The 13,453-nt window shown below is 36.6% G+C and overlaps 1 non-coding gene across 1 annotated transcript; it reads right to left on the bottom strand.

The window, feature by feature from the left end:
• Nucleotides 1-12,995: 12,995 nt before the first annotated feature.
• On the bottom strand, nt 12,996-13,157 carry LOC119057643 (U1 spliceosomal RNA). The gene has a single exon (XR_008392488.1). It is a non-coding gene; the product is annotated as a U1 spliceosomal RNA (small nuclear RNA).
• Nucleotides 13,158-13,453: the final 296 nt, after the last annotated feature.

Below are 13,453 nucleotides of genomic sequence, written 5' to 3'. Positions count from 1 at the left end.
TTATGGCTCACTAATATTCCATTGTATATACCACTGTTTCTTTATCCTTTTATGTACTACCTCTTCTTTGTTCTTTTGTGTATTGATGAACACTTGGATTGCTTCGATATTTTGGCTATTGTAAATAATGCTGCAGTGAATATAGGGGGGCATATACTTTTTTTGAATTGGTGTTTTGGGTTTCCTCAGAAATATGCCCATAAGTGGAATTGCTGGGTCGTTTGGTAGTTCTATTTTTAATTTTTTGAGAAAACTAAATAGTGTTTTCCTTAGTCACTGCACCAAGTTACAGTCCCACTAGCGGTGCACTAGGGCTCCGGGCACATCATCACGGACACCTGTTTGTGGATTTGGTGATGATAGCCAGCCATCAGACATGTGTGAGGTGGTACCTCATTGTGGTTTCAACTTGCATTTTTCTGATGATCAGTGATGTTGAGCATCTTTTCATATGTCTGTTGGCCATCTATATGTCCTCTTGGAAGAAATGTCTAGTTTTTAGGTCCTCTGCCCATTTAAAAAATTTACTGGACTTTTTAAAAGATAGACTGTCAGGCTGACCTGAGGAAAAAAAAGTTATATACTTCCTAGAAGAAATTCTTAAACCAAAGTGGTACAAATTAAAAATAAAAGTGTGGGAAAAGAGACTCCTGGCATACAAATAAAAACTCAATGGTGGCAATATTAATTATAAAAATACATAGGTGATAAAATGATATAGCATGATTCATGACATCATGAACCCATATTATAAAACATGTACATTTAAAGGAAACATTTATTTGAAATGGGAGATCCTGATACAAATGTATTTATAACATATAATTTATGTGTTACAATTTTCAAACTCACTTTGGTTATATTTTTATTGTATCTCATAATTAAACAGATATATTGTAGAATACAGTATGAATATAACTAACTTGCTTTTTGTAATTATTCCAAGGGTATGACACAATGATGTGTATTACCTGAAGACTTTCTCATAATTAAATCTGTCATGTTCTTGGTCACACACAAAGTTAGGAGCTAACCTAGTAAGATTTTTCTTTGTCACCTTTTTAATTATCAGCTGTCAGGAGATAAATAATATGCCCATTTATTCTTAGGAGGGAGCTCTCCAACCTTTGAATCTTTGCCTTCATTATACAGTTGGAATAATCTGAGAACAGTGACTGCAACAGAGAAGTGGGGTTCTGTTGGTATGGCCTCACCTTTGACCTACCAGTTTTAGGAGCTTCAAATCTTCACAGTTTCTAGGGAGCTTATAGCAATGTCTGGAAATAGGGAGTTAAAGAGGGTTATTTAGATCATGTGGGGAAAAATGAATACAAGTCATTAATCATGGCATTTTTAGGGCATTCACCATGTTCCAATATGTAATTAATAAATTCTAACATGGCTTCAAATTGGGAGATTATTATATATTTAGATAATGTACAATACTAGGAAATAACAGGAGGAAACTCAGAGGTCCAGAGCTACACAGGTCACCTAGTTTTTCAGTGGAAGAAATAAAACCAAAACAGGACTTTATAATTAAGAAGTATTAGGTATTTTTACAAGAACTAGAGATGCCAGCTGACAACACCTGTGTCAATAAAAGGAGATAATGATATGGAATAACTGGTCCATGCAGCATTCAGTTCAATATCAACTTAATACCTGTAAGTCAGGAGAAAAGAATTCAGAATATTAAAAAATAAGAAGCAGAAAATGACTGATGTGAGTACTTCAGAAAAGGACAGGTTTTGAGTTAGGTCTCTATTACCAATACCTTAGAAAATACCTTGAGTTCAAACCCAACTATTTTTTTTAGAATATGGAGGTCTTCACTTATGGCATAACTTAACGGCTCATCAAACAAATATGACTTATTATGCTTTGTTAGTTGTAATGTGGTTCTCTTTCATAGTGCCATGTGCTACCACATACAATCCTAGAGAAAATGGGTAATCCCTAAGTTGCTAAAGTACTAACTATGTCAATATTTATTGGGACATTGATCTACCCTCCTCAGCAGAAGGGAATTTGGAAAACATACTTTATATCTCCTCTAGGCATTGTGGTTACATTGTAAGTTCTTTTCTTTTACTATTGAGCAATTACAGTTGTCCCCATTACTTATCCTTGACCTACCCACTCCCACCTCTCACATTCAATCCTCCCCTACCCTGTGTCTTGCTGACTCTTCTCCTTCTCCCCACTCCCCTCTGGTTACTGTTAGTTTATCCTTTATTTCCATGTCTCTGGTTATATTTTGTTTGCTCATTCATTTTCCACTGCTGGGATTATAACCCAAGAATCCTGAAACACCAATGTTCATAGCAGCACAATTTACAATAGCCAAGTTCTGGAAGCAACCTAAGTGCCCATCAGTAAATGAGTGGATCAAAAAACAATGCTACATTGACACAGTGGAATATGATGCATGAGAAAGAAAGAAGGAGCTCCTACCCTTTGTGACAGCATGGATGGAACTGAAGAGCATTAAGTGAAATAAGCCAGGCAGTGAAAGACAAATACCTAGTGATTTGACCCATAAGTGGAACCTAATCAACAAAACACACGTGAGCAAAATATAACCAGAGACATGGAAATAAAGAATAAACTCTAAGTTCTTAATTGTAGGAAAGTAAAGAAAGGTTGTTTATAACTAGTGAGGCTACTATGCTGCAGTCAGTGAGCAGAGCAGTAAAGGGATTAACTGTGGAGATTCAGGATGGCTACGGCTTGTACTATGTTTTGAGAATGAATTAATCCTGAGATCCATGTGAGCTGGAAGGAGCAGGTGTAGTGTTGGGAGCTAGGCCTGGTCATCTGTGCTTGGTCAATCTTCCTCATTTATAGTTTTTGGCCTCCAGCTCTATTTACATATCCTGGTATACTAGCATACTTGCCTATCAGGACTTAACCCTGTGGTAAGTCCAATTAAGATAGAATATTTTATATAAAGAGTGCTAGTTGCAGATATGTGTACAATGGGATGCATTCAAAGCAGATATGTATACCCTGGGATGCATTCAAAGTAAATCTCTGAAAATTCAGAGTCATCTACAAATAAGTGTGCATCCAAGGCTTTGGATTTACACCATGAGAACTTAGATGAGCTTGCTGTGTTCCAGCAGACAGTGGTATATACAAGGAGAAGGGCAATCATTTTTGACATGACCCCATCTTCACCTCCAAAGGTGTGCTTCATATAGTTGCCAGTAAATCATAGTTAGATGAATTTGCTCCGCCCACCAAGGGCTGGGTGCCCACAAAGAACTATATAGGGATATTCTTGGGATGTATATCAATGTAAACCCCTTAAAGGCACGTGGCCCTGGCCAAGAAGGAACAGTGACTTATCAGTGGTCACTGCATTCCATAGACATGCGGGGGCCCTGGGGGCAGATCTATAATTTCTACAGCATCTATGTCTATCTGTATATTTTCATAGGCATAAAGAAGGCTATCACTTCATATGTGAGACTCCTTGCTCTGACTGAGGGCCTTACTGTAGGATCCCCATCTGAGTTGGCAGCTCTCCCCAAATCCTTTCTCATACTAAAAATGCTGTAGCATTGTCATGGTCCACAATAACACAGCATCTTATTTTTTGTGCTTTCCCTAGTCTTTACCTTCTAGTCATTTGATTCCCATCTGCCTTTCTTCATGCTTTATAGGTAACACTGATGGCTGCCAGTACCCTCTGTCTTTCTCTCAGACTTGGCCTGGGTAAAGGGAGAGCATTGGTGGGATATGGAAGTATTAAAACAGAAACTCTTTTACCATGTTGGGTGAGGGGGGCTACCTTGAAATATTCAAAAGTGACTCACTCTTTCATATAAGTATATACTGAAGTGATAGTTTTTTCTTTACTGAAGCTGATAAATTTTTTTCTTGTTATAGCTTACTAGGACATGAAGAGCTATAAACTGAAGTGTGAATGAGAAACAAGAATCATGATCTGGTACCTGGAGTATAGCACTGGTTAGGGATGTTGATACTTTGAAAGAAGAACGTGGGCAATGACCTTCAATTAGAGCTCATGTGAAACATATGGGGGGTATCAGAGCACAGATGGGAATGAAGAAGGGGAAGATAGGGCCAGTCTGGTAACATATTTGAGGATCAGTGAGGTCCTGACACTAAGACAACAGGGATGGTAGCACAAGGTCACATTCTATGATACTCATTGCATGTTTAGGCTGACTGCAATTCTTACATATATGTCTTGGTGGCTAAGATATTATTATAAAAATACTTCACTGTACTATTTTCAGAATTTACTATCTCATGATCAGATATATGTTTTTTATGAATGATGAAGGTACAACCACAAGATAAATGATAATAACTTGAATTATGGGACATTTTTCAGGTATTAGAAGATTGGGAAGAAAAAGAAGTACATGGTGACCTTGAGTTATCATCAGAATGTACATCTGTAGCACAAGAGAATTTGTAAGCACCATAGTTAGGGAAAGGTGAAAGTAGCCAGAATGGCAGGATTAACTGGAGAAATGTTTATCCATTTTAAACAAAACCATGGTGGCTCGATAATACCTGAATTTGCTTTTCTGCCTCATCTATCTGAATGCCCTTGTAACCCTTCCCATGAGAAAGTCTCTTTGTTGACTCCAGATATTTTTTAAGCAGTTTCCAACTGAAGACCAGCTAGTATGTAAACTGTCCTATCTCTTGAGCCAAAATCAGAAGACCCCTATCTTTCATCAACTTTTTATTTTTCACATACACAAATAAGGTAAAACCCTCACTTCAGACCAGGCTTAGATTGTATGCTTGCCAGGCTATGCTTGCCCTCTGCCCATGCTCTCACATTATGTTCACCTCTCAAGGAAAGTTTGGGCGATATTGGCACTTGGAGGACTACCTCTTGGTCAGAAAGCACTTGGGGGCAGACCTACATCTAGTGTGAATTCACAAGTCACTCAATTAATATGCCTCATTTTAAAGTGACTTGATCCAACTAAAGTCGAGATGCCTGTGGGATCATTGGGAGGAATAGTAGAGACACTGATGTCAGCTCATAACAATATGGTTGAACCTAAATGAGGTTACTAATTCTAACCAAAGAATCCTTAGGTCCTGAAAATATTATATGGGTATTAGAACATACAAAGGCATAGTCAGAATGCTAACATTTTGTATGTACGGATTTGGTTCAGAAGAGTTTCTAGTGTTCTAAATCTCCCTTTTCTCCCAAATTACTAAGAAGCATGATTATCCCATTGAAAAGGACCACTTCACCTCTAAGCAAATACCTTAGTTCAGATATCTTTGGAATAAATAGCTCCATATACACACGAATATATATCACATCTATATCCACACACATACACAAAATGCATAAACAAATACTTATACGAACATTAAAATTTTACTAGGGCACAATCAGGAAAAATAAAAATCATTCCTCAGGGAATTTAATGATAACAAAGGTTGATAAACACTGATTTAGATTATATTGACTTTAAAAAATAACAGTAGTACTGTGTTATAATTCACTTAAAATTCCCCATTTTAAAGTATACGTTTCAATGGTTTTTAATATTGCCACATAGTTGTGCAACTGCCACAATGATCTAATGTTGGTGCTATTTTTAATGCAAATGAAAACCCCGAACCCATCAGCAGTCATTCCTCACTGCTGTTTCCTGGCACCCTCAGTCAGCTCCTAACCCCCAGGGGCGCCCAACCTCGGGCTGCGTGTGGTGCAGGACGGTTGTGAATGTGGCCCAACACAAAATCATACATTTACTTAAAACATCGTGAGATTTTTTTCATGATTACGTGTTGCAATGTATTTAATGTGTGGGCCAAAACAACACTTCTACCAGGGTGGCTCAGAGACGCCAAAAGGTTGGACACCTCTGGTACTGTCTCTATAGATTTTCCTATTCTAGACATTTCCTGTAGTTGTAATGATGTATTATGTAATCTTTGTGACTGGAATTGTCACTTAGCATAATGCTTTTCAGGTTCTTCCATAATATTGTATGTATCAGCCCTCATTCTTTTATTTTTCATGTAATATCCCATTGTATGGAATACAGTACATTTGTTTATTGTTCCTCATTGGATGCACATTACTCTTCAGTTATTATGAATAATGCTGTGATGAACACTTATGTATAAGATTTTGTGGACATATATTTCATTTCTCTTGGATATATGGTAGGACTGGAATTGCTGGGTCCTTTTGATCTTGTATCCTGAAAGTATGCTGAATTTTTAAATTATAACCATTTTTAGTGGATTTCTTAGGATTTTCTCTATACAAGATAATGCTGTCTATGAATATAGTTTTACATGTTTCTTTCCAAACTGGATGCATTTTCTTTCTTTTTCTTGCTGAATTGCCCTGGCTATAACCTCTAATGCAATGTCGAATAGAAGGAATAAGAGTAGACATCTTATTTTTGTTCTTCATTTTTGGGAGCACTCAATTTTTTGCCATTAAGTGCAATTTTATGCGTGAGTTTTTCATAGGGGACCTTTATTAAATTAAGGAAGTTCCCTCTACTCCTAGTTTGTTCAGTGTTTTTGCCCCTTATTCTATTGATGTCATGTATTGCAGTTCCTTTTTTTAGATGTTAAATGGACCTCACATTTATGGGATAAATACCATTTGGTCATGGTTTGTAATCTTTTAAAATATATTTCTATAAAATATATTTCTATATCTGGTTTGCTAGTATACGTTGAGGATTTGTTTTGTTTTTATTCACAAGGGGTGTTGGTTTGTAGTTTTCTTACCTTGTGGTTTATTTTAATTGTCACCCAAGGATCTGTTTGTTGTTGAGAGAGACAGAGCCCTGCCAGTTGCTGCCTATACACACCCTGACTGGGAATCACACCTGAAGCCTGTGTATGTGCCCTGACAGGAAGTCTGGTGCTCAGACTTTTGGTGTGGAGGATGGTGCTCCAACCACCTGGCCAGGGCTTTCCTTGTGATTTTTAAAATTGGATTTTAGTATCAGGGTAATTACGAGACTTGTAGAATGAATTGGGGGTACTTCCTATGGTTCTATTTTTTGGGGAGAAGAGTTTGTGAGAGACTGATATTAATTCGTTTAATGTTTGGTAGAATTTACCAGTGGAACTATCTGGTTCTAGACTTTTTTGTAATGGGAAGTTTTTTGATTACTAACCATTCTTAATTGTTACAGTTCTACTAAGAGTATCTATTTTTTAGTACATTTAATTTTTCTAATTTGATGGCATACAGTTGCTTATAAAATTCTCTTATGATTCTTTATTCTGTAAGGTTGGTAGTTGGTAGTGCTATCCCCTCATTCATTTCTGATTCTAGTAAGTTGAGTCTTCTCTCTTTTACTTGAGTTAAGTCTAGGTAAAAGTATGTCAGTTTTGTTGTTTTTTTTTTCAAAGTACTATCTTTTGGTTTCGTTGGCATCTCTACAATTTTTCTATTCCTTATTTCATTTATTTCCACTCTATGGGTACAAAAGAAACAAACTGAGGTACATTTACACAATGGAATACTACATAACAATAAAAAAAGAGGGCATTGCTACCTTTTGTGACAGCAAGGATGGAACTGGAGACTCTTATGCTAAGTGCAGTGAGCCAGGCAGTGAAAGACAAATACCAAATGATCTCCTTATAAGTGAAAGCTAATGAGCAAAATAAACTAATGAGCAAAATAGAACCAGAGGCACAGAAACTTAGAACAGATTGATAAATGTAAGAAGGGAACAGGAGGTGAGACTGGCTGAAAGAAAATAGAGAGATTAGTTAAAGAACATGAATGAATGACCCGTGGTCCTGGACAAGGGTGTGGGGACTGTCTGAGGGGGTGGAGGGGGAAAATTGGGACAACTGTAATAGCAAAAACAAAAAAAATTTAATACATTTATTTCCACTTTTTAAAAATTATTTCCCTGTTGCTCATTTTGATGTAGATTGGTCTTCTGTATGTTAAAATGAAAGATTTGGTTAACTTGGGACCTAATTTTTTAGCATAGGTATTTTTATGGCTATTTAGATTACCTATATCTTTTCTCTTTAATTTAAAAAAAATTGAGATGTATTTGATATAACATTAGTTTCAGGTATACAGAATAATGATTTTATATTTGTATAAATTGTCAAATGATTCAATAAATCTAGTTAACATCTAACATCATGAGTAGTTATAAATTTTTTCTTGTGATGAGAATATTTAAGATTTAGTCTATCAGTTTTTAATATACAATACAGTATTAATATTATTAACAGTAGCAACTATGTTGTTCATTACTTCATCGCAACTTATATTATAATGAGAAGTTTGCACCTTTTGACTACTTTCCCTAATTTTACCTGTCCCCCACCCCTTGCCTCTGGCAGCCAGTAATCTGCTCTCTGTATGTATGAGTTTGTGTTTTTATATTCCACACACAAGTGGGATCATATAGTATTTGTCTTTCTCTTTGTGACTTATTCACATTATAATGCTCTGAAGGTTTAGCCATTTTTTTTGCAAATGGCAAAATTTTCTTGTTTTTATGGCTAAATAATATTCCATTTCTGTGTGTATGCATGTCTTAAATTTTCATTTCAGTTATACCTTTTTAAAATATTAAATACCTTTTTAATACTATACCTTTCTAAAATTAAAAAATTTTTCCTGAATTGATGTCTTCTACTTGGTGAGACACCATTGTCATACTTTCCTTTAATTCTTTAGACTTTATTTTACTCTTGAACATATTTAAAAAGCCAATTTAAAGTCTTTGTTTATTATGTCCAAAATCTGGGTTCTTTAGCAACATTTCCTGTTGGCTACTTTTTTCTCCCCTGTGTATAAGGCATAATTCCCTTTAGTTCGTCTGTCTCAATGTTTGCTGAAAAATGAATATTTTAGGTAAGTATTATAACAACTTTGGTATCACCCCTCCCCCTTTACCCACAGTTTATTATTGTAATTGCTGCTTATTTTTTTGGTGACTTTCAGGGTGAATTCTGCAGATTCTGTGTTTTATGCAGTACTGGATCACTGAATCCTGTACTGTCTCTTGGTGGTGGTCGTTGTTCTTGTTTCTATGTTAAGTCCGGCTTCCTAATGGTCATCCTGGGTCAGTATAATTAATCATTAACAAATACCTGGTTGGAAGATTTTTAAAAATGGCTTGCTTGTATGTCTTCCACCATTGGACAAGGGGATCAATGAGGGGGACCCCAAAAACCATTACTTATAAAAGTTGTGTGTTTATTCTTACATGTTTAAACTTCAATCACCCTCAAAGTGTGAAGGATGGGGTAGAGGCTGAGAAGCCCCATGACCACTCAGAACTAAAGGATTATGTCTCAGTTTTCCAAAATTTCCTCTAAACTTCTTGACTGGGTTCTAATTTTGTGTCCCTTAATTAAATCCCAGCCTCAAGCAGATGTGACATTTCCAGCACGTTACTATTGTTTTGGTAATGCCCCAGGGTTGGACACTCTGCACCTCCCCCTTGCCACCACCCCCCTGCCCCAGGTAAACTCAGTCAAATTAAATAGACACAATACCCTGGGAATATAGATTGCCCAGTGAGCTTCAACGTAGGACAAAATATTGGCTATACTCAGGGTACAGTACTTTTAAAGCAGCTGCAGAAAATTTCAGACATCCCCATTAACTATGAGGCTCTTGGCTTTTCCAGCTACTGTACTAGCGAGGTGGGTGGAAAGGGGTTAAGAGAATAACCCTAAAGTAAAAAAAAAAAAACCCACACTATTTTACTGAGGTTGATTAGTGTCCCTGGGGTGGTGAATTTCTATAGTACTGTAATGGTTGATTTTAGGGCTTTTCCCCCTAGTTATTTTCATGGGTTTTGTAGGAAAGTTCACCAAGGTCCTCAGTCTACTATCCTGGAAGTCAACCTTTATATAGCTTTTTAAAGTCTGCTCAGAACAGCTTGAGGTAATACATGACTCACTAGCATAAATACCTGAGGCGAGTGGGTTGGGGAGCTGCTGCAAGGAGGTATTTCAGCTGGCTAAGACTGTCCTTTGTTCCATGAGAGCTGGAGAAAGAGAAATCTACAAAACTCTGGACATGACATACCTCAACAACTGATCACCGTTACTTTAGCCTGAGTAGTAGAAGGGGGCACATAATTAGCTACCTTATTTATTTTTATAGCAGATGCTGTTATAACTGTGGGTAATATCCCCATTGCCTATTAATACTAGCAGTCGTGACTGTGGTGAGGAGTTGTCAGGCTCGATTATGACTTCCTGATTCAAATGCCTACCATACCTCCTAGTTTTTCTCTTGGAGCTCTGGAATGTCAGTCTGCTCAAACAGTAGCAGCCCAGGAAAAAAAAAGGGGAGTTGAATCCACAAAGGATCACCCTTATCAGTAGAAAATAGGAGTCAGGGTATAAATGCCCCATTCTTTCAATATTCAGAGGGGCAATTGAGAAGGTACCTTTGAAAAGTGGAGGCTATAAAGAGCCTTCCCATACAGTAGGAGTAACTGTGGACAGGTGGCAACTCCTTAGTACTGCCCAGGTGAGGATGGTAGGTAGGTAGAATAGGTAGTGAGAGCCATACTGAGGGATGGACAAGGTGAAGACTGACAAGAATGTAGGGATCAGAAGTAAGCAACAATAGTCTGGTGGTGGTCTGTATGCCACTTTACAAGATACTTCATTTTGTAAAAGTTTCTACCCATTAAGAAGTAGGTACTATCGTCTAGGTCCTTCATGTCATCTCAAATGGTAAGATCTCATTCTTTTTATGGCTGAGTAATATTCCATCATATTTTTGTATCACATGTTCTTTATCTAATTGTCTATTGATGGGCATTTGGGTAGCTTCCATAATTTGGCTTGTAAATAATGCTGCAATGAACATAGGGGTGCATATATGTTTTCAAATTAGTGTTTTGGATTTCTTTGGCTATGTTAACTGTAATTGAAAAGAAGAAGTAGATATTAGAGCAAAGATTTCACCTTGGCAAAGAATATAGTGGACTTGGGGAAGAATCATGAGCATTTGTTGGGAGAACTGTGTTCATTTTAGGGAGGATGCTCAGCTGCCTTTAAATTATAAGTAACAGCTGTTTGAAGTTGCCACCTGAAAAACCACATTGTTCTGTGACAAACAACACAACTGAAAATGTACTTTCTAATCTAAACCATTTACAGACTTGCCATTTTGCAAAAATACTTCATCATTTTATACATAAAGATGAAGCCAAAATATGGATTTACTTCTTTTCCAATGTATTTGTATATGCAGTGAAAAGTTCAGGTAGCAATTAGAAAATAGAAACATAAATAAATATAGACCCACTCAACCTCTTCTAAAGAAAAAAATACAAACAGGATGCACTTTGCCTTAAAAGGCTGTTATATGTGTAGGAGGAACTCAGCAACTTTTAATCTCAATAAATTAACTTGTGGCTGATAGGATTTTCTTTATACCATGGTTGATTGGAATGAGAAGATTTTTGTCCTTCAAATAAAGATTGTCTAGGAACTCCTAATGCCCTTAAAATTGGAAGTTCCCAGGGAGACTAAGTTCTGTTTGTCCACACAGCTACACTTCTTCATCCTGTCTCTCTCCATCCTTCCCTTACACTTCCTGTCCCTCCCCTTCAGATATTATTTTTTGGGGGGGGCATTGGGATCACTTTCCAATGCCCCCCCAAATAAGACAATATGTTCCACTGACAATGCTCACGACTTTCTTGCCTGAGAAATTACCTGATGTATCAATAAAATTAAACCAAGGCTTCTTTAACCTGTGACTGTCCTGTGTTGCTCCTTTTCTTAGTTCTGGCTTCCTGGCTACTGTTAATCTTCATTTTTTTGCAATTAAAATTCATGTTCCAAGTTCCAACTAAAATTACTACTGGGCCACAGGTAAGATTCTCAACAAAAACAATGTGAGGAACATAGAGAAACTGACAATTGGAAGATGATGTTGCCTTTCATGTGAGCTTGTCTTCACACACTGGCTGTATCCTAGCAAGCTGCTAGGGACCTTCCCCTGATTCATTTGCAATAGAGTTTAATGTCCACCTTTCATGTCATCTCTATTTTTTAAAAAATGTATTCTAATCCTTTTACTTTTTTCTAGGTTTACAAACCTACTTCTTCATCACCTACAGTTGGAATTCTACACCCAGAACAGTTGATGGTATTGTTGGTGATGGACCACATGTTTTCCAATCTTCTAATAAATAACTAATTTGAACAGAGTTTTCTTAGGTAAGGCTCAGCATGCTACACAGGTAAAGAACCTTCCCAGTGGAGTTGCTATCCAAGAGATTACATTTTTTAACTAACCGGGATGCCATTCGATTTTCATTCCCTGGGTGATCTTTGATGTATAGTATGTATTAGTTCAGAGATCTATCATATACGTAAAACTCCTCAATATACAATTAATTTCCAAGTGGTTTTACATCATTATAATTCTCTTATGAGTAGAGAGAAGAGAAAGTTTAAGGTAACTCTAAACTTGTTTCTCAAATAGACCACATTACCTTTAAAAATTTTTACATATTATAAACCTGTATAATTAAATTGTACATGTGTTGATTTCTTCACAGTAAGTACTTAAACCTTATTTATTTTTATTTTAGTTTTGTTGAGAAAAATGATATAGTTTATGTAAGTTTAAGGTGTACAGAATAATGACTTTACTTACATATATCATATATTGGGATATGATTACCACAATAAGTTAACAAACATCATCTCATATAGTTTAAAAAATGTTTTTTTCTCCTTGTGAAGAACTCTGGTATGTACTTTCTCAGCAACTTTCAAATAGCCTTTACAGCAGTGCTAACTACAGTCATCGTGCTCCGCACGTTACATTCCTAGAACTTAACTATATTATTCCTTTTGACCACCTTCATCCCATTCTCCTACCCTGTCCCTGGTAACCACAAATCTGATCTTTTTTAATGAAGTTTGTCATTGTTCCACACATAAGTGAGATCATATGGTATTTGTCTTTCTCTCTTTTTTTTTCTGTAGTACAGATTGTGAACGCAGTCCTCTAGCACCACAAATTATGCAGTTAGGTTTCCCACATTTGGGAAAATTGCAGGGGTCAGCACACTCAGAGTGCAATGGACACGACTTGCCCTGGGAAAACCACTTTCATGATCAGGTATCTCACCTGCCAGGTTCAGTATCTCTGTGACTTATTTCACTTAGCATAATGACCTCAAGGTAATTATATTGTTGCAAATGGCAGGATTTTCTTTTTTAATGGCTGAATAGTATCCATTATGTACACATATGTAGACATATATGCATATACACGCACAATATACATAAACACTAAATTTACTTTATCCACTTATCTGTTGAGCTAACTCTTGACCTAGTGATTTTATTCCCTTCAGCTATATACCCGGAAGTAGATGCTGGATCACATGGTAGTTCTATTAATTCTTTGAGAAACCCCCATACTAGTTTCCATAGTGGC

This window comes from Artibeus jamaicensis, unplaced genomic scaffold (genome assembly GCF_021234435.1).
Source record: "Artibeus jamaicensis isolate MK-2021 breed Jamaican fruit bat unplaced genomic scaffold, CSHL_Jam_final contig_548, whole genome shotgun sequence".
NCBI lineage: Eukaryota > Metazoa > Chordata > Mammalia > Chiroptera > Phyllostomidae > Artibeus > Artibeus jamaicensis.
The sequence above is the reverse complement of the archived record's forward strand: the minus strand, read 5'-3'. Positions and strand labels throughout refer to the sequence as shown.